Below are 27,143 nucleotides of genomic sequence, written 5' to 3' on the forward strand. Positions count from 1 at the left end.
CAGCCCAACCCAGTAAATAACATTGGGAAGGCCTGTTGCCATTGTGATGTCACCTACATAATGTCAGTGCCCCTTGAATCACACAAATGAAATTGTAATCTGTGGAGCAGATCCAAACCCATTAGATTTGCATCCATTGTGGTAACAAAAAATGTTAAATCAAAAGGCCCTTGGTCTTTATACTGAACTGCAAGACAAACAGTGCCCAGAACTGGTATGGTTGAATTGCCATATCCTGCAAGTGGTACAGAGGTGTGTTGGAGTGGAACTTGAAAGAAGTATCTGTCATATGTCACTTTATTCAACAAAGAAACCTTGGCTCCTGTATCAATGAGTAAAGGGAGAAGAATGTCGTTTACATAACAGGCACACGTTTTGAAAGGGTTGTCTGGTCTGGACACCAAGTTAATTATTTCTGAAGATGAAGGTGTCTCAGAAGGGGGTGAATTTGGAGCAGAGTGGCACCACCGAGCAAAATGGTTCATTTTTTGACAATTTCTACAGCGCTGGCAGAGAGCAGGACAGTCTCGTGCTTTGGTAAAATGTCTGACGGAGCCACAGTTTCCACAACGCCGTTGGCGAGCCTGCACTAGCATTGGCAATGATGTGTCAGTAGGTGGTGCTGTTCCTGTGCCTGACAATTTATACGCGGCCACTATCGCTGCTTCGACTTGTTTTCCATTCTCTACGGCTTTACTTAGCGTTAAGATGTCCGGTTCCAATAATAAACGCTCAAGAAGTTTTCTCAATCGGTTGGTCCCTTATTAACTTGTCTTGTAGTGTCCCGAACTTATAGTGTTGCACAAGCTCACGCAGCGCTGAAACAAACTGTGTGATTGACTCACCAGGCTGCTGAGCACGCTGACGAAAGTGGAAACGGCTCAGGAGGACGCTTTGGCTTGGGCCGAAATGGCCATTCGTGCTGCCGCCGCGGCTGCAAAAGACTCGTCAGTCGGTTGCAAGGTAGAAAAAGTGCGCTGTCCTTCCGCTCCCAAACAGTGTAATAGAAGCGCCCTTTTCCTTGCTGTCTGAACGTTATCCAACCCGGCTGCCAACAGGTACGTCTCGAACGAACGATACCAGCGTCTCCAGGGAACTAGCACTTCACCAGGTACTGGCAAGAAAGAGGCTGGTGGAGGTAAACCAAACTCTCCCATCCTCGTCGCCAAAATGTTGTATCAGAAGTAACAGTTCAGACACGTGTAATGTTTAACTATCTTTTCTTTATTTCTCATCCACACCAACCAACCAATACTTCCGTTTTCTCTCATCCAACCCCCCACATCCGCTTCTCCACAGACATCACAGTCCCTATGCAGATTGAGGACCCTGAGGTGTTGCAACCTGTGACTGAAACCATCTCCAGACCTGAACGCGTCAGAACTCGGCCAGCCAGGTTCAAAGATTTCCTTACTGATTTTCACAGTTAAGCAGACTTTAGAATGACATTTGGGTTTAGGAAGAAGCACACAAAAGAGATCAAAAACAGATTTCTGTACAATTTCAATGACTTCTGAAAGTTCAGACCTTATGTTATATTTATCTGGGAGTCACTGTATTTGGTGCAGGAGGGGAAAATGTTATGTTTGCAATAAGTACATTTGACGAGAGTGTGTTCTGGTTTGGTATAAAGTGTTTGGAGTGAGAGGGTGATTTTCTGGTGGGATCAGTGGTTCAGAAATAAATGCCATTCAGAGACAAACTGCACCTGTATGCTCTCGTATTGTATGTGACAGAAATCATCTGCACTTGTAAATGTGTTTAAAACCAAAGGTAATAAAACTATTAAAATAACCCGACTAAGTGTAAAGAGACAACCTCTAGATAAGATCATCAGTCGGGATTCAATGAAGAACTGGCTGTTATATTTATTACACACACACACACACACACACACACACAAACACACACACAGACGGAGTGTCAGCAGTGACATGTCGCTCATCACTCAGACATGCAAGTAAGAATTTCACTGTACATGACAATCAATACCATAATATGTGATAAAGTCTCACTACTGCTGTGTGGTCTTTAATAATACTGTAGGTGGGAGAAACACAAATCACCTCACATATTCAAATCTGCAAACATTTTATCACAAACAATCTTTGACATTTTTTTTTCACTTAAATGAAGACAATATTAAAGTGTTTCAGGAGAGCATACGCTTCCTTCTTTGACTGCGGTCTTAAATCTTTCTTTCAGCAACTTTTTATGTCCTCTATAAGAAAGTAATGTTGTGTTAAACGGTAGCCAATGAAAACTTGAATGTTGGTGTCTTTACCACAGAAGCAGATTCACCATCAGATATTCCATCTTCATCTTCTGTGACTTTGTTTGATTTCTTTTTCCTAAGAAGAGAATTGATGACAATTATTTATATATTAAATGTCAAGTAATTTTCCAAAGATTGAATTGCAACAAATTTGACTAAAACACACAAACAAACAAATAAATAGATAAATAAATAAATAAAGCTATACAAGGTTTTCAGTTACTATATGAGGTTTCAATCACTAAACAAAGTCTTTGCTGTTGCTACCACAGTTACAATTTTTACAAATCTTTTGTTTTAAAATTAAATTAAAATAAAAGTCTAACCAGTTTCTATTACTTTTGTTCTAGATTTGACTCTCTTCACCTCTTCTCTTATTCACAGTATCATATATTGATCTCTTACTATCGTCATAAAGAGATGTCCTTAGATATGTAACAATAAATCAGATAATCCCCCATAACATCCATACACTGCTTGTCAAGATTGTTTTAAACGTGGGAGACCCTTAAGTTGGCCCACAGTAGTCCTCTACCCTCGAGGGTCTTCATAACCCCTCATATTTGACCAACACACACAGATTGCTTTTCTCAGAGTAACAGAATTCAGTCGCCCAACATGTCCCTCTAAATCCGTTTGATCTTATAAGTCCCATCCTGTCACTCAGCCTTCAACATGAACTTCAACTGTAATGTCAGCCATCAAACATCCAAACTAACAACTCTCTCTCCATGACACTGTAACAGAGTGTGCCGGTAATCCCACCTCACACCGAGACCCCTCAAGTCCTGTCTGCTCAGCAGGGTCTCCTTTTCTTGCTGATCTGCAGCTCGGAGTTTGCACTGCTGGCTTCTCGAGAGTTGATGGCTCAATGACAGAGTCCCCTGACCGTCGGTACTCGATGTTCCTGTAAAAAGACAATAAAACCACGAGGGAGAATCCTTAAGGAGTCGTTCCATTTTCTTTTTCAGTGATCAGCTCCTTAGCCTGCTTGAGGTGGTCCTGAGTGGTCCAGGAGATGTTATGTGACATGAAACCACAGCCCACTGACGTAGAGAAACAGAATATGTGAGAGCTGCAGGTTCACACTGGCATAGTGAGAAATGCTGGCAGAGAGGCTTTACAGTTTGAAACACAAAGGAAAGTTCGGACTAAAAACAACAACCACATCTTTATGAACAGAAGGCCCAGTGAAGAAATATTCAGAGATGTAGTCCTGAAAATCAAAGAGTGAACAAGTTTAATAAACTGTACTCATGTTCGCAGAGTTGTGAGGATTTAACTCAGGCAACACCTCAATAATGTGATTTATTGTGAGAATAAGACAAACTAAATACGTGTGTAAGTGAAATGATATCAAATATCTACAGTAACAGATAAGCCAAGTGGGGTCTGAAAGGAGTGAAATGGTTGGAAGCCAATAAACCTTCACTTCTAGTCACGTGTCTACAGTCCAGAGCTGCAGGTCACAAGTTAAGTCGAAATATCAAAACTTCATATCCACTCAAGTTCAGGTTTACACGACTGATCTTAAAAACACAATACATCGTGTAAGAATACAAGGCTTCACCCTTTTATTAAGGTGAATAAAATATCTTTAAGATCACCAACAAAGTAATTATGTACCGTTATCCAAAAAAAAACAAAACAGTCACTTCAGATATTTAAATAAACTTTTAAGAACATAATTTTAAAAACTAACTCATGTTTAGTAAAGCGTTGTCCAATGTGTTAAATTCTCGACTTTCACATGCAGTAAATGTAATTTAGTTTCTTGGTCACAATAATTCAAATCTCCCCGTTCAGCAGGTCTGATCATTAAAGTCAGGCTCTCAGCATTAAGGCACTGCGATGGTTTGTTAGTAGAATTCACCTGCAGAAATAATGAAACACTCGTGAAAATGTCTGTCTGTCTGTCTGTCTGGTAAAATGAATTCCTGGTTTCTTCAAATCTCTGAGGTTCTCCCCAAGTTTCAGTTGTGCCTCTGCCTCCTAGTAATACGAGTTATATTTAAAAATCATTCACAAGAGCAGCAGACAAACTCCCTCCGCTGTGCTACTGCATGTCCAGCACGACGGGCTCACCGTGTCCTTCTTTATGGTGTGTGTGTCACCAAGGAAGAGCTCATCCTCCAGAGCCACCAGTCATGTCTTCATTTAGATAAATGGCTCTTAAAGCAAAGAAAGATGAGGTGCGTCATTTACTACAAAAAAGGAGAGGAAAAGAAACGCGCTCTTTGTTTATCTGTAACGTCAATCAAGTACATTTTCTGTACATCCCAGTACAACCACAGTAACCATCGAGCTACCAGTAAGACCTCTATTTGTATGTGAGTTCAGTACTCAGACGGGGAAGAAAGAAGAGGATTTGGTTGTCTAGTTTTTTTTTTGGTTCAGAAGTTAAACTCTGTATTCTGTAACAAAGTTACCCCTCAGATTTAATGATTTAGCAAATACGCCATGAGCTGAAAAAGAACGAGAAATAAACAAATGATATGCACTGTAAAATAAAACACTAGGACAGTGTCGAATAATTACAACTGTGTAGAATAATAAATAGCCTTACCTTTTACTTTGTCACTGAACTTGGCTTCAACGTGCAGGTCTGTCATTTTGAGCGCAGATATACTGCAGCGTCGGCGCCGAGCACCGCAATGGACGGAGTCTCTGCTCTTCACGGGGATCTCTGAAGGGCTGCTTGGCTTTTACTGCACTAAACACCTGCGTGTGGAAGGGTATTAGGGCCACGGAGAAGAAAAAAGAAAAATAAAAACAATAAGGACACACACAGTAAAGAAAAGAAACAAGTGTATGTCGAGAATGAAGTCAAAATGCCGACTTTATTCTCCACAACGATCGCTACACAGAATCCATTCACTTTGTGATATTCCTGCTATCTGAATATTTAGAATGCTAAGATAAATACTTGATATCATTTAATGATGAAATGCGTTAAGGTGTGTATTAAACATGGGCAGGAGGGTCACGGTGGTGTGGCGGTAGTGCTGCTCCCTCGGAGGTCTCCAGGTGTACGATCAGCGTAGAGACCCTTAATGGCGGGTGTGACGAGGCACCACAAAGCTGGGCGTATGACTGGGTATCACACTGGTTTAACTGGAGTATGTTGTAAATGTTGGGTTCGTGAGCTGGTGGTCGGAGACACGAACACAGAATTCAATGGATGTTCTTCTCAGTGAGATTTCTTTATTGCAGGAGTGCTGTCTCTATCTGACGTACCAAACCCCCAGTTCTTATCTTTCCTTTTTCTTTCTCCATATAACTAATCACCACACGATAAACGTCTTTGTGAAAGTAAAACTCGCTAAAAACTTAAGACACGGAGTGTTCGGGAATTTGGGAAATCCTCGTTATTCATGTTTAATTATGTCATCCATTCAGGGCTGCGTCCATCCCATCAAGCATCGCGCGCGAGGCAGGAACAATTCCTGAATGGGGCGCCAGCTCATCGCAGGGTGAACACGAGCATCACATTTACACCAGGGAGCAATTTAGCTGAACAAAACCCCACATCCTACATGACCTAAAATGGAAACTGAAGCACGCCGAGCAAAACCCACCAGAAAAACTCAAAACTCAAGGTAGGGCACCCCCTGGACCCCCTTGCTGCGAGGCAGCAGTGCAATATCCACACCGCCGTGTCCCCACATATTTAATACACGCTTTAATTCACTTCATCATATAAATGATATATCAAGTATTCATCTGAGCACTCTAAATGTTCAGAGATCAGGAATATCATGAAGTGAATGTGTTCTGTGTGCTGATCGCTACCTGCGCCTCCTCTCAGTGCAGAGGAAATCGAAGCTCGTAGCGATTAACAACTGGCTCGGTGAACACTTCATACAAAACATCTGTAGTGCCGTGCGAGGAAAGAAAACACGCCAGACAACGTCTTCATAATGCAGGCGAAAACTACTGACTGTACTGAACGGCCTTAAACTTTATAGAACTGTCACCTCTACACTCATTGTTTAGGGGTTATGCTGCCACCTAGTGGCGGACACTATATAAACAGACTGTGAGTCCTGTTGGCAGTTGACTGTAACGCACAGTTAGAATAAAGCAGACAGAGTTCACTTGTGGCTCTGCGTGGTCTGTACAACAAACATGGTGTCAGAAGTATGAACCGCAACCGTGCCGATTTTACATCAAATCAACCGCATATCCAGCTGAAAAGCCATTTGTAAAGTACTTTATAACCAAGCAACCATGTACACAAACGCCATACCACCTCCAGTCGAGATGAAGATGTCCGGCGACTTGGCTACGAACAGAGAGATCTTTACAGCGGAATTTCAGGACTTTATGTTAACCACCGGACTGCATGAGAAACCCGCAGATGTACAAGCAGCCACCCTCAGGCGAGTAATGGGTAGTAGGTACCAACATGTCTACCGACACAATCTGCACTTGACGGAGGAACAGCAAAAGGACTCCGCCACCATTTTGCCTGCCCTAGAGAGGCATTTCAAGTTGACAAAGAATGTTATATTTGAGCGCTTTGTCTTCGAATCCTTTAAACAAAAGGAAGGTGAGACAGTAGATGTATTTGTAACTAAACTAAGGCAGAAAGCTGTAACGTGTGGTTATGGACAGCTGAAAGACAAACTGATAAGGGGCAGGCTGCTGTTAGGTATTGCTGATGAAAGCACACGACACTGTTTGCTAAGAGAACGGGAACTTACTTTGGCATCCTTTATCAACATCTGCCGAGCTGAGGAGCAAACAGATTTGCGAATGAAGGCGCTAACGCAGGCTAAAGTGGATGACATAATTAACACCGCAGACATCTGAAAGCCACCACAACAAGGTACACTCAAGTCCACCAAGTCACGACTTCCGAGTAACCCCGGGAGCGCTGACAAGTTCAAGTACTGTGGCAGCACACATAACCGGGGATGAGCCACGTGCCCAGCTTTTTAAGGTTTGCCGACTGTGCGGGACTCTCAACCACTTCACAATGGTGTGCCTTAAAGTGAAACGAGACCAGCGTCAGCTGCATACGGTAATTACCCAAGCCGAGCTTGAACAGGAGGAGGACGATGACACTGACGGACACATATACACCGCCAGTACGACGGGGTCACCCAGCTCCAGAGGGAAAAAGAGGTTTGCCAACCTACAGCTCCATGGCACCTGACAATGTTGCCAACTGGACTCGGAAGTAACATGCAATGTCATGAGTCTAATGGATAAACGTAAGCTAGCACCCAGTGTTAAGCTAATTCTTAGCCAGACGAGACTGAAACTGTATTCAGGGGAGGTGATGAAGTCAGTGGGCCTTTGCCGTACCTAATGTCTGATAAAGGGACATAGTCACGAGCTAGAAATTGAAATAGTTGAAGCAAATCAAAATCCGCTCCTATCAGTTTCAACATGTGAGCGTTTGAGACTAATGAACATCACAATACCGGAAGAACTTCATAATTTAGAAGGCCATATCACAGAGACGCTGACCGAACATAAACGTACCACCAGATACCGGGACGTATTCAGGAATTCCATCGAATCTCTCCCTTCGGAAGTACTCTTTGACCTGGTTCGGACTGTCACACCAGTACAATGCTCACCGCACAATGTTCCAGTTGCCCTCAGGACAGATGTCAAAGCCCAAATGGACAAAAACATATGTGATGGCCATCCAGCCCCAGTGACTGACCCCACGGAATGGATAAGCAACATGGTCATAGTAAAAATAGATGGGAAAATCGGAATCTGCATTGATCCAAAGGCATTGAGTAAAGCTCTAAAAAGGTCCCATTATATAATGCGACACTCAAAGATGTCCTTTATAAGCTGCCCAAATGGACGCCTTCCTACAAATTAAATTAGACAACCATAGCAGCCTCCTTACAACGTTCTGGACACCCTGGGGGCGAATTTGCTGGCTCAAGCCACCCTTTGGCGTGTCAGTAGCTCCTGAGGTGTACCAAAGTAAACAATATAAATAATTAGCTGGCCTGTGTGGTGTCGAGTCGATTGCAGATGATATACTTATAGTGGGTTGCGGAGACTCTCTGGCAGAAGCCACTCGCGACCACAACACCAATATAATTACACTAATGGACCGCTGCAGGAAAGTGAAGCTGAGACTGAACATCAACAAGCTGCAGTTTAAACTGAACGAAGTTCATTTTCATGGACACATACTCTCAGCTGAGGGTCTCAAACCAGAACCAGAGAAGGTAAGGACTATAAAAGACATGCCTGCTCCCACAGATTCAAAGGGTGTACAAAGGTTCATCAGATTCGTTACATACCTGTCAAAATTCATGCCACACATCTCAGAGGTGTGCGAGCCTTTGCGCAGGCTCCTGGATAAAGACACGCAGTGGCACTGCAGGCTGTTGAAGCACCAGAGGGCTGTGGATGAAGTCAAGAACCTTATCGTTGTGGCACCAATACTAAGATAATACAATGTTAACAAGCCCATAACAGTACAGAGTGACTCCAGTCAGAATGGCCTCGGCTGCCTAAAACAGGAAGGGCAGCCTGTAGAATTTGCTTCCAGAGCTCTCACTGTAACCGAGCAGAATTACACTCAGATCGAGAAGGAATCTGTAAGCATTGTGTTTGCCTGTCACCACTTTCATAGCGATCTGTATTGTGTGAGGAGATCACTGCAGAAACTGACCACAAACTGCTAGTCGCAATCTTTAAGAAACCTCTGCTTAGCGCCCCAAAATGACGTCAAAGTATGCTACACTCACTCCAAAACTAGGCTCTGGAAGTAACCTCTAAACGGGGCCTGATTATGTATGTAAGCGGCACGCTGAGCAGAGCCACGATACGCTCTCACGGAAAACACACACCACATGTCCAGCATTCAGTGTGCAGCATATATAATGAACAGAACGATATGAAGACATAAACCAGGCTGACTATTTGAATGTCACGCGCCAGCGTCTGTCACATATCAAAGAGTCCACCGAGAGCGACGAACACCTCCAGATCCTCAAGTCATTAGTGCTGAATGAATGGCTCGACACGAAGGTGGAAACACCAGTGGCCATTAGGGAGTATTGGGCCTACCTTGGCAGAAATCAGTTTACAGGACGGGGTACTTTATAAAGGCCAGCGTGTAATTATTACAAAGAAACTACGTACAGAGATGCTACGGCACATACATTGGAGCCACACAGATAGACAGGCACACGAGAGACTGTTTTGGCCAAATATGCACAGGGAGATTAAAGACTATGTAGGACAGTGCACCATGTGCAGTGAATATGCAGACGAACAGCAGAAAGAGACCATGATGTCACATCCACTCCCAACACGTTCATGTCAAATTCTGAGTATGGACATATTTAACTACGCAGGAAAGAACTTTCTGTTGATGGCTGATCACTACTCAGACTTCTGGGAAATTGGACTATTGCCTGACCTATCAGTAGACACCACCATTAAGAGATGCAAGACTCAATTGGCCAGATACGGCCAGCCAGACTGAGTCATTATGGACATGGATCCGTAATTTGTTTGCACTGTGTTCTCAAAGTTCGCTCAGGAGTGGGATTCCTTCATCCCCAAGGTACCCTAAAGCTAATGGCAAAGCAGAATCAGTGGTGAAAATTGTTAAAAGCCTTTGCAGACGAGCAAACCGTGCGGGTAATTGCCCATGGAAAGCGATTTTGCTCTGGAGAAACACACCGACTATGGGCATGGACACCAGCTCGGCACAGAGGCTGTGAAAAAACCCCTCCCGGTGACTGACACACTGCTGTAACCATGTGTAGTTACGGATGTCCCTGATAAGCTGCATTTTAAAAGGCAAGTCGCAAAACATTCATTTGATAAAATGGCCAGAGACCTTCCTGAGCTGAATGTGAATAAGAATAAGTCTCATCTAGGAGACAGAACCAGCATATGGAGACGAGGAACTTGTCTCCAACAGGTAGCCCCATGCTCCTATCTGGTAGATGTGGACGGAGCTCTGTACCGGCGTAACCGAGTGTACTTCAGGCCTGCCGAGTCTACGCCCACAGAAAAGTTTCAGGCTAACACAGAGCCCAGCGAGGCACCGCGCCATGATGCACCGACCAAGTCCAAAGTGGAGGCAAAGCCGGAGCATCCACCTGAAATCGACAGTAAGTGTATCTCACAGACAGGGAAGAAGATGTAAACTGAGAATGCATCTGACATCTCGCACTACACACGCAGCAGCAGACGGATTCAGCCGCCGAAAACACTCGAACTCTGAATATTTACTAAATGTAGTTATGTTTAGATAGACAGATACTTTATTAATCCCAAGGGGAAATTCACATACTCTAGCAGCAGCATACTGATACAAAAAACAATATTAAATTAAAGAGTAATAAAAATGCAGGCATAACAGACAATAACTTTGAATAATGTTAACATTTACCCCCCCTGGTGGAATTGAAGATTCGCATAGTGTGGGGTCTCCTCAGTCTGTCAGTGGAGCAGGACGGTGACAGCAGTCTGTCTCTCAAGCTGCTCCTCTGTCTGGAGATGTTCCTGTTCAGTGGATGCAGTGGATTCTCCATGATTGACAAGAGCCTATTCAGCGCCCGTCGCTCTGCCACGGATGTCAGACTGTCCAGCTCCATGCCTACAATAGAGCCTGCCTTCCTCACCAGTTTGTCCAGGCATGAAGCGTTATTCTTCCACATGCTGCCTCCCCAGCACACCACCGCGTAGAAAAGGGCACTCGCCACAACCGTCTGACAGAACATCTGCAGCATCTTATTGCAGATGTCGAAGGACACCATTCTTCTAAGGAAGTCGGCTCTGTTCTCTCTTGCACAGAGCATCAGTATTGGCAGTCCAGTCCAATTTATCATCCAGATGCTCTCCCAGGTATTTATAGGTCTGCACCCTCTGCACACAGTCACCTCTGATGATCACGGTGTCCATGAGGGGCCTGGGTCTCCTAAAATCCACCACCAGTTCCTTGGTTTTGCTGGTGTTCAGGTGTAAGTGGTTTGAGTCCTTGATTATACTCCTCCTCCTGCCCACTCCTGATGCAGCCCACAATAGCAGTGTCGTCAGCAAACTTTTGCACGTGGCAGGACTCCGAGTTGTATTGGAAATCCGATGTACTGTATATAAGCTGAACAGGACTGGAGAAAGTCCAGTCCCCTGCGGCGCTCCTGTGTTGCTCACCACAATGTCAGACCTGCAGTTCCTGAGACGCACATACTGAGGTCTGCCTGTAAGACAGTCCACGATCCATGCCACCAGGTGTGAATCTACTCCCACCTCTGTCAGCTTGTCCCTAAAAAGCAGAGGTTGGATGGTGTTAAAGCCACTAGAGAAGTCCAGAAACATAATTCTTACAGCACCACTGCCTCTGTCCAAGTAGGAGAAGGATCGGTGTAGCATATAGATGATGGCATCCTCTGCTCCCACCTTCTCCTGTTATGCAAACTGCAGAGGGTTGAGGGTGTGGCAGACCTGTGGCCTCAGGTGGTGAAGCAGCAGCCGCTGCATAGTCTTCATCACATGTGATATCAGAGCAACAGGCCGGAAATAATTCAGCTCACCAGGACGTGATACCTGTGGGACTGGGGTGATACAAGATGTTTTCCAAAGCCTTGGGACTCTACCCTGTTCCTGGCTCAGGTTGAAAATATGCTGTAGAGGACTCCCCAGCTCCAGCACACAGACCTTCAGCTGTCATGGCGATACTCCATCTGGACCCGCTGCTTTGCTGGCACGAAGTCTCCTCAGCTCTCTGCCTACCTGCGCTGCTGTAATTGTGGGTGGGGATGTCTCTCCTATGCTGGTATCAGCAGAAGAATGGGTGGAGGGTGCAGTACTCCAAGGAGAACGTGGGTCAGGGTGGTCAAACCTGTTAAAGAAGTTGTTCATTTGGTTTTCTCTCTTCACGTCTCTCTCGATGGTGGCACCACGCTTCAAGCTGCAGCCAGTGATGATCTTCATTCCATCCCACACTTACTTCATGCTGTTATTCTGAAACTTCTGCTCCAGCTGTCTCCTGTACTGCTCCTTAGCTGCCCTGAGCTGGACTTGGAGTTCCTTCTGCACATGCTTGAGCTCATGCTGATCACGGCCATTAAAAGCCATTTTCTTCTGGTTCAAAAGGTTCTTGATGTCACTTGTAATCCATGGCTTGTTGTTAGCATAGCAGCGTACTGTTCTTACTGTAACTACAATGTCCATACAGTAGTTGATGTAGTCAGTAGTACAGTCAACAACCTCCTCAATGTTCTCACTATGTGACCCCTGCAGGACATCCCAGTCCGTAGATCCAAAGCAGTCTCTCAGAGCCTGCTCTGCCTCAGGGGACCACTTCGTGAATGTTCACTTTCTTGAAATGTTCGAGTTAAATAAAATAACAAAAGTTTTTCTGTGTAAATAACTATAACCTGCCTCGCAGTTAGGAGACCCAGGTTCGCTTCCCGGGTCCTCCCTGCGTGGAGTTTGCATGTTCTCCCCTTGTCTGCGTGGGTTTCCTCCGGGTACTCCGGTTTCCTTCCACAGTCCAAAGACATGCAGGTTAGGTGGATTGGCGACTCTAAATTGGCCCTAGTGTGTGCTTGGTGTGTGGGTGTGTTTGTGTGTGTCCTGCCGTGGGTTGGCACCCTGCCCAGGATTAGTTCCTGCCTTGTGCCCTGTGTTGGCTGGGATTGGCTCCAGCAGACCCCCGTGACCCTGTGTTCGGATTCAGCGGGTTGGATAATAGATGGATGGATGGATAACTATAACCAGAGTAAATGTGCTGGACTACAAAGTCGGAAGAAGGGGGATGTTAAGGGGTTATGCTGCCATCTTGTGGCAGACACCATATAAATAGATTGTGAGTCCAGATGGCAGTTGACTGTAATGCAGTTAGAATAAAGCAGACTGAGTTCGCTTGTGGAAAACGGCTCTGCGTGGTTTGTACACACAAACAGTGTGCTGACGTCGGGCAGTCTGGCTGTGCAGTGCGGAGGCGGCCAAGGCGGGGGTCAGCAGAAAGGAGTTCGTGCTGCAGAGTCTTACAAGTGATGGGTGAGCCAGGGAGACAGAAGGAGGTGGGCTGAGATCACATGACGAGAGAACCTGCATTTGTAACCTCTATTTTAACTGATTTATTTCTTATGGATTTTATACCCACCTTTCACTGGTTGTAAGGATTTATTTTTGTATTTTTTTTTAAGAACACTGCACACGTGTACACTTTTGATTTTACTTTTGACTGTTTTTCAATAAAAGCTCTCGAGCACTTTCCACCATCCCCTGACTTCAATGATATTTGTCCGCTCATCTCGGTCATAACTATCGATGGTGTTGGTTCAACAGACTCCTGTGTGAAAAGAGGGAGTCTGGAGGAGCCGGCATCGTCACAAATTACATACTGAAGTCCACATCGGAGTCAATGTTAGTCCTCTTTATTAGTCAAATTGTCCATCCCATAATAAGTTCTCGTCTCCTGCTTATCAGAGTTGTGTGAATGTTGTTGGTGAGAAGAATTGACTGACTGATGTTAATCCACTCAAATAATGAATTTTTGTTTTCATCTTTGTCCATGCCAGTAATTTATCAGATTATTCAGTAAAGTAGATTCATTAAAAAACACAAGGATTGTAGAAATATGAAAACTTCTTAAAAATTGATAAGAGACAGACATACAGATAGACAAACAGACAGACACGTAACACACAGCAGACATTTGCCACTCTCGGCTCCTTCACAGTTTTTTAGATTTTCTTGGTTATTCAAGTCGTATTATCTCAAGATTTGTGAGACTTAATCAAGTCTGTTGAACAGGCTCGTCTACTCCTGCACCCTACGATTAATATACTCAGATCTTAGTCACACAATTGGGTATAAATGATGTCCTGATGCCAGTCCCACTGTAATAGCCCACCTCAGACTCATTCCACTTAAGTACATAAGAGTGACCCCTCCAGCCTGTCATTTCTCAGTGCCCCACACTGGGACTCGCTGTCACCAACACTAACAAATGCACAGATGTCTCTGAGACACATGAAGGCTCGTATAACATTTGGTTTTATGCCAGTTACCAAACAAGGGGGTCTTACTTCTGCTGCTCTTCCTCTTCTTTAGCCAGCAGACACACCACATGCACTTCAGATTAGGTCATCTACCTCAACCTAAGCATATTCAGGCCTGGCCAGTATTTGGATTGGAGACCATCTAGGAAAAGCTTGGGTGTCTGCTGGAAGAGGTGTTGGTGAGGCTAATAGGGGGCTTACCCGGTGGTCTTAATGTGGATCCCAATGTCCCTGTGCAGTGATGAGGACACTGCTGTATAAATGGTGCTGTCCTTTGGATGAGGAGTAAAACTGAAGTCCCGACTCTCTGTGGTTATTAAAGATCCCCGTGTATCCTCCATTAAGATATCTTGGCTAAATTGCCCTCCAAGGACTTGTCATTGTGTCCCCCTAATCATCCCCTCTCTCTCATTAGCTAACTGTTTCTTTCACCACTTCACCATCTAATAGCTCAAGTGTGGTGAGCATACTGACACAAAAATGGCTGCCGTCACATCATCAGGTGGATGCTGCACATTAGTGGTGGTTGAAGTTGGTCCCCACTCACTGTGTAAAAGAGCTTTGAGTAGTCAGAAAAGCAATATAAAAATATAAAATATTATTATTATTATTATTATTCAAGTGCAACCTCTTGGAGTTGATAAAACCCTGGGCAAGAAAGCAGCAATTTACAACACCCATTGCCCTAATATTTACTTCAGTCACTCAAGAAATAAAGTCAAAGTATAGAAATGTCAAAGGAATATGGCATTTAATAATCTGGGATAAAATATAAGTGATCAACGTGGACCTCAGCGTTATCATCTGTAGTGCACCACCTATTGGAATGTAATTCATGTATTAATAAAATGCTGATCTTTGTGATGACATTACAGTTTCAGAACATGCTAACTGATAAATAACAGACTTATTCAGTGCATGGCCACAGATTTGAAATCAAAAACACATGAACTCTGAAGTCTCAATGCCACAGCTGTCCTCAACAGTCCACTCAGGAGTGACTGACAGTTCTTCCCACCAATCGGCTTTCTTCTTTTGTTTTCAGTTGCTACCTGCCTTTTCTGTGGTGTTCTTTCTGATTTTGTACACGTCACCTCTGCAACTGAGCGTATTTCATCAATGTCACCTCTTCATTTTGTTGTTCACTTTTTCTATCTTCTTGCATTTCAAGGCCAACGTACCCTTTATAGATAAGTCCTTGTAAGAGTCAAGCTATACTCACACATTTGAGACCATCAATGAAATGAAATGTAAAAAGAGTGTGGCCAAAAAATTAAACATATAATTACAAAATACAGAAAGTCCAAGCGGAGTCAAACAACAATGAGTAGTGAGGGGGGTCAAATTTGACCTTCAGTGGTGTGGGGTACAGAAGGGGCCTCTTCTGCTTTTTGGAGTTTTCTGTCAAGTAAATGAAGCCGAAGCTTTCTGTAGCTGACACTCTCTCAAAGCAGAGCTTTCTAATCGTCCATCGTGCTGTTGGAGTTTATTGAGCTCCTGTGGCCTCCAGCTTGTAGTCTCGATGCGAAGAAACTGAAACCTGAACCAACACATTCGGAGTATAGAGCATCCTTCAAACACCACCCCAGGATATACTGATATGGAGCAAAGTGGCATCCGTTAGATTTTTAGGTTAATTTATCAAATTAACAGCTGGGGCAGCAGAGATCCCTGTGTGTTTCTTTGTCTTCCCTTTTTTTCTCATATGTCAGACAATAAAATCAGTTTGTTTTCATTGTGTTGCGCATTTATTATGGTGTCCCATTTCTCATAAAATTATTATTATTAATTTAAATAATATTTCTTCTATACATTAATTGATATTCTTCACAACTGTCGTCCCCTGTGCTAACCCTAGCATGCTGTTGTGACTACCTCTTCAGGTCTTAAACATTTCTCTTTGAGCCCTGAATGTTTCATTTTATTTGTATTTAGATCTTCTTAAATTCACACTTTTGGACGTAAATTTGACACACAGCTGATGAATGTATTTGGTTTGTAAAAACTCATCATTAATAAATTATAACCTAAATTAGAGTAAAAGTCTTATAAAGCCCCTCTACATTGGTCTGTCATGTGACGGCTCTCTTTTTAGTCTCCTGTCCTCCTCGACTGTCCCTCCCCAGTATCTGATTGGACAGCATTGGCTGTCAGCTGACATCACTAAATGACTTCTTCATTATCAGGGTTAAGAACGGCTGTCTGCACTCAGCCCAGGCATCAGCCATCAGATGAAATCCCAAAGACGGTACAAGTTCATTGCAACTCTGATAAGACCCCATCTCCAGAGCTCCAAAACAAAAATATTTCCCTTGTTGTTAGTGGGACCTCCTGGTAGTTGGCACTGCACTGTGGATTTGATTTGACTTCTCCATTTTTTCATTATTACATTGATCTTTTTCAGTTGTGTTCAGTCCCTGTGTGGCTGACGTAATGGCAGTACAGTTGTTGAGTCCTTCTTGAAATCTTATGTATTGTTGATGACGGCTGATACAGGAGGACCACTTTCAACATCCAGAACAGGTAAGAGGCTTACCACAAGTAAGGCAGTCATTTATGAATATGAAAGCCACTGCTGTCGGAAAAATGTTAACCACATATAGGACAACAATATGTTTTTTTCTTGCACCTATAAGTTGATGAAAAAGATTCTTGCTCTTTGTGAAATATGCATTGTATTCCAGAGTGTTCAAGTGGCGCTGAGGTGACCATATATCTATGATCTGTTTGCCACTTTCAGTGTTTTCTCCACTATTCTTATATACTTATTAACTACTTTCAACTGGAGTCCTTTAAAGCATTCAGAAGATTTTTCTTAAGTTGTTTTGATTGAGGAGCCAATGGAAAGATCATTTGTCATTTCTGGGACAGGCTTTACTCCAATATGACTTTGCGTGTGTCTCCGAAAACTTCTTCTGAAGAGTACCCTTTACCACATTCAGAACAAGTGTACTGCTTCTCTCCAGTGTACATCCTTCTTTGACACCTAAGTGTGCTTTGACATGAGAATCATTTGCCACACTCTGGACAGCAATAAGGTGTCTCTCCAGAGAGAATTCTCATGTGATCTTTGAGAGTCCTGCTGTTAGAGAAAAGCTTGCCACAGTCAGAAAAGTGTTGTTTCTTACCAGAATTATTGTGAAGAGAACTATTATAGGAGAATCACATTCCACATTCAGTACAACTGTAAGGTTTCTCTCCAATATAAGTTCTCCTATTATTATACGTAGAGTTGAGGTGTGAGAATTGTTTGCCACATTCCAAGCAATGGTGAGGTTTCTCTCCGGTATGAAGTCTGATGTGACTTTGTAGGGTGCTTTGTTGTGAGAACTGCTTATCACATTGAGAGAACAATAAGGTTTCTCACAAGTGTGAGTTCAGATGAGGGACTGAAGTGTGCTCAAATATAAGAATTGTTTCCAACATTCAAAACAGCAAAAAATATGTTTCTCCAGTATGAATTTTGATGTGTCTATGAATACTTTTCTTGTTTGCATAACATTTACCACATTCAGAAAAGACATAATGAATTTTCTCTTCAGAGTGAGTTTGTGTGTGTACTCGAAAACAGCTACTGTACAAAAAAAAAATTTCCACATTGAGGCTTCTCTCCAGTATCAATTTTTGTGAGCCTTTGAAAACTGAGTTTGTCAGAATATTATTTGCCAAATTCTGGACAACAATAAGGTTTTTCTCCTGTTTGGCTTCTTCTGTGCCTCAGAAGATGGCTTCTACTGGAGAAAGACTTACCACACTCTGAAAAGCAATGAGGTTTTTCTCCATTGTGGATTCTTCTGTGTGTCTTAAGATAGCTTAAATATAAGAATGACTCACCACACTCTGAACAGCAGTGAGGTTTTTCACCTGAGTGAATTCTTCTGTGTATCCGAAGATTGCTTTTCCTTGAGAACGACTTACCACATTCAGGACAGGAATGAGGTTTTTCTCCTGTGTGGATTCTTCTATGCATCTGCAGATAGCATTTCATTGAGAATGACATACCACACTCTGAACAGCAATGAGGTTTTTCTCCTGTGTGGATACTTCTGTGCCTCAGAAGATTGTTTCTACATGAGAACGACTTACCACATTCTGGACAGCAATGAGGTTTTTCTCCATTGTGGATTCTTCTGTGCTTCTTAAGATGGCTTAAATATAAGAATGACTCACCACACTTTGAACAGCAGTGAGGTTTTTCACTTGAGTGAATTCTTCTGTGTATCTGAAGATCACTTCTCCTTAAGAACGACTTCACACACTCTGAACAGCAATGAGGTTTTTCTCCTGTGTGGATTCTTCTGTGCATCTGAAGATCACTTCTCCTTAAGAACGACTTCCCACACTCTGAACAGCAATGAGGTTTTTCTCCTATGTGGCTTCTTCTGTGAGTCTGAAGATTGAATCTCCTAGAGAACGACTTCCCACATTCATGACAACAATGTATTTTTTTTCCACTGTGAATCTTCATATGCTCATTAAGATCACTTTTGTGTGTGAATTGTTTGCCACATTCTAAACATTTTTTTCCTGTATCTGTTTTGATGGCTTTTGTCTGTGTTACTCCAATAGCAAAGAGAGAAATGCACTGTAAAAAAACTATTGTCAGGTTCTCTGATCCTCTTGTGGATTTCTTCATACCTTCCTCTGTGTATTGAGGAGAGGGCTGACCCAATGAAGGTTGAGAGAAGCTGCCATTCTTCTTTAAATCTGAAAGAACACAAACATTTTAACTATTGCTTTTTTCGCTGACACCTTTATCCAAGGTGTCTCACAACATTTGAAACACAATTGGTTACATTTCTTTTGGTTTTCCAACTGGAGCACAGACAGGTTACATGACTTGATCATGGTCACATGGTGTAAAAAGCTGAAGTTCAACTGGCAACTTCAGGGTTTGATATCCAAACTCCTAACCACAACCTGCTTTTTAAAACAAATGAAACAATACAAGTAAAGTGGTGGCACACTGGTTGGAGTTCCTTCTTCACACTGAAGACCCATTTATGGTCTGGTCACTCTGTGTGTGGTCTTTACATGTTCTGGTGTGTGTGTTCACCCTTTTCTCATATGTGAAAGACAGGCCTGAACTGATCAACTGATGACAAATCAAAATCAGCCCATTTTTACTCCAAATGACCTGACCAATGATCAGCAAATTAGCCGATCTTAACATTTGATCTTGAATGATAAAAGCATGCAAGAAAAAATTCCAAAATTACCAAAATACAGAAACACGTCGATTGTATTGCCATCCTACAAGAGATAACAAATTTGTGGTTTGTAATATTTGTGCAAAAAGAAGTCAGTGATGGAGGATTCTCTGCTAACATTTTCAACAATACAAACCTTATTCAGCATCCGAGAAGTCAGCACAAAAGGGACTGGTGTGAAGAACGAGCTGTTCAAAGGCTGAGACAACCAGCAAGCTTAGTCTAACTCAGTCGTCTACTCTCACTCGGCCTCCAATAATCACAGCACTTAGAAAACTCAACCTTATAATACTGACAGCAAGAACGCAAAAGACTTACTGTGACAGCAAAAACAGTGGAATCCGTAAGCCTGGACAACCAGCCACTTTCAGTTCTGGAACATGTCACCTTCTAGATCATTTAGATCCAAAATTCCATCTGCCAGTGAGTGATTGTTGACCGATTTATTTGTATAATTAATTTACCAGGGATTAGATTTTGTGACTAAAATCCCTTTTATTAGCCTTTCAGTGAATGTGGAGGTAGATGGGAGGAAAAGGATGCTGAATTTTACCAAGCTGGTAAATACATATAAATCGTTATCAAGTGGACGTTGATTAGTTAGAAATTGTAATCGCCCCTCTAATTGGCTTATTGGGTAGAATGGTACAAGCCTAGTCCTTAGACCTAAATAAAATACTAATTATGCATAATAACCATTAAATGTGAATAGTCACTATACAGTTATGAATTCTGTAACAGATATTATTATCATAATGATTTTTTCTCCAAATTAAACAATGGTACAAGGACACATATTTCACAGATGATTGCAATTCTCAAACACATAAACTGCTTAGTGCCGGTGTCTCGACCACACAGACGCACTCGGAGCGACAGACGACAGCCGAGAGATCCAAAGAAACTCCCCGCCAACAGAACTGCAGAATGCATGAAGAAATTGTCAAAAAAGATAAAAACGATATTTGAGTCCTCAGCATCAGAGGTGAATCTTTATCTCTAACTTTATACCACAAGAGATGCTTGGCTACTGGCTTTTTGGAGGAACAATAAAAGTCATCATCCTACCTGTGCCCTCCTTATACGAGTGGGGACAGCGAGGGTCGGTTCAGTACGGTAGCACACGTCTTGAATGACAGGAGGACCAGACTGTCCTCAGAACATGCAGAGATGCTTATATTCTTAGATAAGAACCTGAAGCGTTCATCAAGATTGTCTCGTTTTCTTCTTGTCATAGTAGACGGCTACAGATATCTTATTGAGCATTTTCTTTGATTAGAAATGTGTAGTAGGATTAAGACATGCCTTTTATTTTGCTCAGCTTCTTTCTTTTTCCATTGTGTGTGCATTATGGGTAAATGTTCTTTATGTATGCTGTATGCAGTAGCACTTTATTATGGAATGTGAAGTTTATGCATGGCTAAAAATACATTTATTATTTTGAAGAAAAAAAAAGAAAAACTGTATTATTATTATTGAATTAGGCAGATCCTAATGGAATGGGTGATCAATATTGGCTCTTAAGACTCCTCTACCAAATCATGTGTCTGAATTTGGGTTTTCTCTTGTTAATTGTAATGTATGTGATGATATTTACATCGTCTAGAACCTAATCTGGACTAAAAATAAAAATACAAAAATATCCACCTGTGTTAGGGAGGGGGGGCACACTGTTTAGCACAGCTGCTTCATTGGTCAAGTGTCCTGGGGTCAAATCATGCCTATAGTTGTTCTACACAGGGTCTCAGAATGGTGTTTCTGGTTATTCTGGTTCTGCCCCTTATCCCCAGAAACATGCAGGTCAAGTGGAGTGGTGACTCCAAATTGACCTGATGCGACTGTGGGAGACTGAAGGGCCCAAGATAATCTCCAGGTGAAGATTTCACACCAATGCCAACTTGTCCAGGCCATGCTGCCCAGCAGGTTCAGGCTGAGAGCAGAACACAAGATGCTGACAGAAGACCCTGAGACCCCCTGAATGTCATTATGTCTTACACAGGTAGCCCTTGTCACTGTTAACATCAAAGTGCACGAGAATACCATTAGAAAGATGAGACACATATTAGATGTGCACTGGCTTGAGCAAATTCACTCTTATTTAGTGTACAGGGGTGAAGATTTGATTCTTACTTATTTTTTTCTTTTTGTGGACATTTCTACTTTAACTGCCACATAATTTAAGAAATATACATGTCTTTAACAAAATATGATTTTTGATATTTTCATTTAGTGTAATGCACTGTTGGCCTAACATACGTCACAGATTTAGTCATTGATGATGTTCAAGTCATGCGCTCAAAACTTTAGATTTTTCCTTATTCACCCAAGTTTTTCTAATTTATCATTTATCAGGTAACCTATTGTTTGTTATCATGCACCTGAGCAGGTGGTCTTTATCCAAGTTCAATTCACTGTATTTCCCACTCTCATTTCAATCTTCTAAAAACATCAAAGCACCCACCATTAGAATTCATAAATGCTCTCTTTCCTATATATTTAATCACATTACTCACTTATTCCAACACTCCCAGGTGACTCTTCTCCTTCTCTCCCATTTCTCTCGGTGATTTTCTCTTCAGACTCTGATAACTCTGATTTGAGCTCTGCAGAATTCCTGTTCGTAACCAGTCGTCCTGTATTAGTGGACCAGGGCTGTAAACTGGATGGAGATTCTTCACAGGCATCTTGCTTGAAAACATCCTTAGTTTCATGCTTTTGAAGTTCAAGACAAACAGATAAATCATTCCGATCCTCAGCTGTAATGGCAGCAGTCACCCACTTGCACTTCTGCTCCTCTTTAAAAACTGAAATTATTTCTTCATGATTCTCCAGCTTCACACACACATCCTCTGGTGTGAGCCACTCACAGTCCTCTTCTTTAATGTCCACCGTTCTTTCATCCACACCATCTTCTTTGGCAAAGGCCATGCTCTATGGGAAACTCTTCTCTCTCTTTAAGTGACAGCCCTTCTCTTCTCAGATTCACTTCTCACATGGACAGCCCTGAGCTGGAGGCCATTAGACACCTCAGTGTATGGCCATGTGAAACGGGAAAGCCCTGTAAACATAAAAGTGTAAAATTAACTTCATAAAGTCAGTAAAAATAATGAGCACACTTCAGCGTCACAGTGCCCTCCATGAGGTTTGGGTCAAAGACACATTTGTCTTGATTTCCACCTCTGCCTCACAGTTTAAAATTACAAATCCAACAATTCAGATGTTATCAAAGTGCACTGCAGACCTTCATTAAAGGGGATTTGCATACATTTCAGTGCCACCATGTAGATATGACAACACTTTATCTACACGGAACCATCATGTGTGGACACAGCAATGGCAGGTCTATTAAAGTCGTTATATTTAGGGCTTTGTTGGATATCCTCGCTGGACTTGAACTGCGCATCGGGAGAGTCATTCTGATAAATTGTGAGGAAGAGAAAACATTATTAACTGTAATGATTATAAGTAGTTACCTCATAATATCACAGACTGTATTTTGTATTAATCATACTGCAGAGACTACATACTGTACTACCTTCATTTAGATAGAAAAAGAATTAAGCTTGTGCACAGAATAAGGGACTAACTTGCTTTTATGAGAAAATGCTGACCTCTTGATACTAACAGAACACCCTGTGATATTATAAATCAGTTATGATCATTTCTGAATTTTTGCTTAAAACTATTTGAGCATATTTCTTAAAACTGTCAGTGCCCAGATAACTTGTTTTTCTGAAAGAAGCAATGTACAAATACAGCCTGCAGCCTAACATGGGGCTTCCCTCTATGTTCCTATTTTGTGTATATATATATATATATATATGTGTGTGTGTGTGTGTGTGTGTGTGTATAGATATCTATACTAATAAAAAGGCAAAGCCCTCACTCACTCACTCACTCACTCACTCCCTCACTCACTCCCTCACTCACTCCCTCACTCACTGACTCACTGACTCATCACTAATTCTCCAACTTCCCGTGTGGGTGGAAGGCTGAAATTTGGCAGGTTCATTCCATACAGCTTCCTTACAAAAGTTGGGCAGGTTTCATTTCGAAATTCTACGCGTAATGGTCATAACTGGAAGCAGTTTTCTCCATTTACTGTAATGGAGATGAGCTTCAACGCCGTCGGGGCGGAGTTTCGTGTGACATCATCACGCCTCCCACGTAATCACGCAGTACATAGAAAACCAGGAAGACCTCAAAAAAGCACTGAAGAAAACATGCATTATATAATTGAGAAGGCAGCGAAACAATAAGAAGCGAGCGAGTGGCATATACAACCATATTCATGAGTTCTGCTACTTCGGAAACAAAGCACGATGTAAACCTACACTTTAAATTAAGTTCATAGACAGGCTGCCGCTGGCGTTTGTAATTTAGTGCCTGCCCATATAAGGCCGTCCGTCAGTGGCAATCCAATAGCAAACTGCCACTAAATATTCACGGGTGAAGGACTGTGCTTATGGAGAGGAAGATGAGATGGTCAGGGTGGTGTTTGACACAAACTCAGCGAAACTGCGAGAGAAAGTTTTAAGTGCCAGGACTAAGGTAACATTAAATACAGCCATGGACATAGCACGAGATGGCACCAGCACAGCTGGGAAACTTCGATGCATGTACACCGAGCGGCTCACGTGAACTGACGCAGTGCACAGATAAAAGCAACAGTTCCAAAGAGCTGAACAAAACCGAATTACACAATTGAAAAGGCAGCAAAAAATATGAAGCGTCTGATACATACAAGCATATTCATAAATCCAAAACAAAGCACACGTTGGAAAAAGTCAATGTCCCACTAAAGGAAGACAGTGTAAAAAAACCCGTGCATGCAGTGTGTCAGGTCTCAGATAAAGAAGAAGACGAGCTGTTTATTGATGCAGTAAGAAACGAATCGATGAATGAAACCTGTCATCTTTACAACGATTGACAAACACGGAATGTAACTTGAACACAACACATCCTACAAATACGAACCTGATTGAAAGAAATAATGATAATCAAATCCTTGATGACAGCAACACTCAGTAACACTCACAAAACAAATACTGTATATTGACAGTCATGTTACGTTATTTTTAAAATGTTCCCTTTTCTTTTCTAGCTTTTTAACACACTACTTCTCGCTGCGATACGCGGTATATATATATATGTATATATATATATCCCGATCTACATACTCGAATAATGGATACTTTATTCGCCATCAATGATTGTTTTGGTAAAGCCATACTCAGTGTATTCATTAGATGAACGGTAAAAAGTAAGAGCGAGGGAGGATGACTTATTGAGGCATGCAGGCTGTAGTGCGTCAACTCTATCTGAATTGTGCGATCACATTTGAAAAAATATATCTTTTCAAGTTCTATTTAGTCCATATGTGTCAAACTCAAGGGCGGGCCACATCCGGCCCGGCGTAATTATATCCGCCCGCGAGATCATTTTATATACTGTATTATTGTTATTAATGCCGGGTATATGAAGCGCTGGTAACACAATAAACTACAGATCCCATAATGCAGCGCTTCAGCTGCCTTGCCAACACTTACGCGTTAATCAAGTCTAGCTTATGATGCTGCAAGTTATTGAAGCTAGCTCACACGATGCTGAAGAGAAAAGTTGATTCTGAAAATAGAGCCTTTAAAACCGATGGGAGGCTGAGTATATGTTTACTGAACCCGTGTGTCTCATTTGTGGAGCTAATGTGGCTGTAATTACAGAATTTAATCTAAGACGGCACTATGAGACAAAACATCAGGGTAACCTGAATGCAATGCAGAAGATACAGAAAGCAGAAGAATTAAATAAGAATCTGACACTTCAGCGGACGTTTTAACCGTGCACAATCACAAAGTGATTTCAAGTGAAGCTGCTTTTATGGGAGACACAAATGCACCAGTGCAATTTGCCCCACTTTCCCTGTTGCCAAGTAATGTTAAACCAAGTCGTCACTACGGTGTTCCCAAATACGCACTTTGCTGATAAACTGAGCGCACTGAGTTTGCATGGCGCTTTGGTGACTTTGAAGAACAAAAAAAGTCCGTCTACATGCGGCTCGAACCTTGTGCATGTTTGGTAGCACATATCTGTGTGAGAAGCTCTTCTCAGTGATAAAGACTAACAAAACAGCACACAGGAGTCGCCTCACTGATGAGCACCTGCAATCCATCCTGAGAATCTCCACAACACAGAACCTCACAGCAAACAGAAACGAACTTGTGGCCAAAAAGATGCCAGGCGTCCAGCTCTAAAATGACATATGAGCAAAGACAAATGAATGATTTGATTTGTTATTGCACGTAAGAGCGGGAGTCATCCGTTTTAACAAACAGCGTATTGCACTGATACGAAATAGGTGTGTGTGTATATATGTAGATATGTATGTATATGTATATATATGTTTATATATGTGTGTGTATGTATATATATATATATATATGTATGTATATATGTGTATATGTATAGATATGTATATATATATATGTTTATGTGTGTGTGTAAATATATATATATATATATATATATATATATATATATATATATATATATATATATGACAACAACACTCATCACTCACAACAGTGACAAAACAATTACATTGACAATCAGGTTACGTTATTTTCAAAATGTTTCCTTTTCTTTTCATTGCTTCTTTAACACACTACTTCTCCGCTGCGAAGCGCGGGTATTTTGCTAGTATATATATACTGCTCAAAAGAAAGGATACACTTTTTAATCAGAGTATAGCATAATGGGATATTAATCTGGTCAGTTAAGTAGCAGAGGGGGTTGTTAATCAGTTTCAGCTGCCGTGGCGTTAATGAACATATATATATATATATATATCCATCCATCCATTTTCTAACCCGCTGAATCTGAATACAGGGTCACGGGGGTCTGCTGGAGCCAATCCCAGCCAACTCAGGGCACAAGGCAGGAACCAATCCCGGGCAGGGTGCCAACCCACCGCAGGACACACACAAACACAAACACACACCAAGCACACACTAGGGCCAATTTAGAATCGCCAATCCACCTAACCTGCATGTCTTTGGATTGTGGGAGGAAACTGGAGCGCTCGGAGGAAACCCACGCAGACACGGGGAGAACATGCAAACTCCACGCAGGGAGGACCCAGGAAGCGAACCACACACACACACACATATATATATACATGTACTGTATATATATCTATAATAATAAACTGACTCACTCACTCACTCATTCTCCAACTTCCCGTGTGGGTAGAAGGCTGAAATTTGGCAGGCTCATTCCTTACAGCTTACTTACAAAAGTTGGCCAGGTTTCATTTCGAAATTCTACGCCTATTGGTCATAACTGGAAGGTATTTTTCTCCATTAACTGTAATGGAGTTGAGCTGGAAAGACGTGGGGGGGCGGAGTTTCGTGTGACATCATCACGCATCCCACGTAATCACATGAACTGACTGTCAACGCAGTGCGTAGAAAACCAGGAAGACCTCCAAAAAGCGCTTAAGAAAACATGCATTATATAATTGAGAAGGCAGCGAAACAATAAGAAGCGAGCGAGTGACATATACTACCATATTCATGAGTGCTGCTACCTCGGAAAGAAAGCACAATGTAAACCTAAACTTTAAATTAAGTTCATAGACAGGCTACCGCT

The sequence above is a fragment of the Polypterus senegalus genome, chromosome 4 (assembly GCF_016835505.1).
Source record: "Polypterus senegalus isolate Bchr_013 chromosome 4, ASM1683550v1, whole genome shotgun sequence".
Lineage (NCBI taxonomy): Eukaryota > Metazoa > Chordata > Cladistia > Polypteriformes > Polypteridae > Polypterus > Polypterus senegalus.